Here is a 2247-nt window from a genome sequence, read left to right as displayed (position 1 = left end):
AAGGGTACTTTTATAGGGTCAAATATGGAAAACATGTAGCCTCCTCCTCTTTCTTAGAACATTTTTGGCAAAACCTGTTTTTGGCAATGAAGGTCTCCAAGCATAATTCCCCTCATATTAAAGATGTTTGGATATAATTAGAAGTATTTCCTCTCACATTTGGTTAAGTATATGAATCAATCTCCTATAAATAATTTGAGAGGTTGGCAATCTGAAAGCAATCTGGCCTTGGAATAATGTAAGGTGTTGTTTCAAAGACAGCTATGTTCTTCAGTCCCCAGACTTTGTTGCTGGCTGTTCTGTTTCACAGTCGCCCGTGTGAAGTCTTTTCAATTGCCCGCATCATTGCAGATATTAGACTAGGAAGAGAAGCTGCCGTTGTTTACCAGCATGTTAGGAAAAGATTGTTCACTCCTCCCCAGAAGGCATGATTTTTTTGTTGTTGTTTTTTGGGTTTGTTTTTTTTTTCAACTTATTGTGCTTTGTTGAGGGTGCTTGGAAATGTGATTTTAAAACTTGCTTCATGAAGAGCAGCCAAAGACAGCTGGTTTTGTTGCCTCTGGTCAACTGTCCCTGATTCATTGTTAAATCAGACCACTCCCACCTCAGGCTTGCTCCAGACTGCTTTGCCTCACCAAGCTGAGATGCTCAGCTTCTCTCATTTTTAAAAAATGCAAGTTGCTTGTGAAATCCTGTTTCCTCTGTGAAACTCAACATAGGAAAGTATTAGAAAACAGGGCATTTCTCTGTCTAAATATGCAGCATCTAGGGCTTCTCCATCAGCTGTCCATGGTATACATTTCACATTTTGCTTACAAACAATATCGAACATTATTTTCTAATTTTTAATTTAAAAAAAAATGTGTCTCTATGTCAGCATTGTCCATCTGGGACGGAGATCAAACTTGCTTCATATACCCTGTTTTGCAACAGTTTCTCTATTATTGTACTTATATTTTTATAGATTTACTGACATAGATCTCCTTAGGAAACAGATATCTGGAGATACTGTTTGTAATGGTCACATGATATATCACTGTAAGGAAGCATCTAACCCATATTCCCTTATTTGACTGAGAAAACAACTGAGATTCAAAGAATAGAAGAGAGTGACCACAAATCACACAGCAGCCTAGACCTGGTCTAGGCAGCCCAGCATGCCTGCTGCCGGGACTTCTCTACCTGGAATAGATTAAAGCCATCAGGAAGGGTCTTTCAGGAGACATGCGTCTGATGGAAGCCTTCCTAGCCAACTCCCGACCCACTTTGTGACCACAGGTATAGCGTTTTACTTTCCTACATATCTGGGTTTTTTTTCTTTCCCACATTTGTTTTCTTTAGCAGACATGTGAAAAATGTGGGCAACGATTCTCAGGAAGAGAGGACATTTTCATAATGTTCTCAGGAGGATTTGATAGGAATTTTAAGACTGCGTTTTGACCCGTGCTGGATAGATTTTGCAGTAAGCTTCTTATAAGACGTTTTTTGCTTATTACTGTCAAGTTATGAGGCACTTTAGCATTTGTAGGTGATGTAGAACAAAGTGGAAGATGGGCCAAAGCAATGAGGAGGGTGATCCCACATGCTTCCTAGGGCCAGTATGACAGTGGGAATCCTAATTACCTGCTAAGCTGCTCCCATGTGTCTGATGTAATTCATTCTCCCACAGTGCAATTTAAACCCATATACTCTTGCTTCCCATTCAGATGGGCAGTTGCCACTTAGCTTTTCCTTTATGCTGTCCAAGAAGGTTATACTTTTGGCTATGCATCTCAATGGAATCCAGTTTTAAAAAAAATTGATCATCTAGGAAGACTTCTCTGAGTAATTCAGATTGCTACCGTTTCTGGATTTTGCACCAAAGACATGCTGATTATTACATGCAATGAGTATACTACCTAAATTATCTATTTTAGGATTTTTATTTTATCAATACGTTTAATCACTTATTTTGGCTCTTCACATGATTATGTAGGAAGCCATCAAGTTGGAAACATAGGCTAATAGCTTATTGATAATACATTATAGCATATAGAATAATATTCTCTTGGCCCCCAGACTTGAGAGCCACCCTGTAGGGAGAAGAGTCTCACTCTTTCACATCATACCCATTACCGAGTGCACATTCTGTGAATATACAGTGTATTGGTAGTCATGAAAATCTTAACAGGCTAATAATAATACTTTGGATTTGTATTCTTGATAACATCAAGGAGAAGTAATGATATAGGGTAGCCTGAATCTCCT

This window comes from Canis lupus, chromosome 3 (assembly GCF_048164855.1).
Source record: "Canis lupus baileyi chromosome 3, mCanLup2.hap1, whole genome shotgun sequence".
Classification (NCBI taxonomy): domain Eukaryota; kingdom Metazoa; phylum Chordata; class Mammalia; order Carnivora; family Canidae; genus Canis; species Canis lupus.
Note: the sequence above shows the minus strand (reverse complement) of the source record.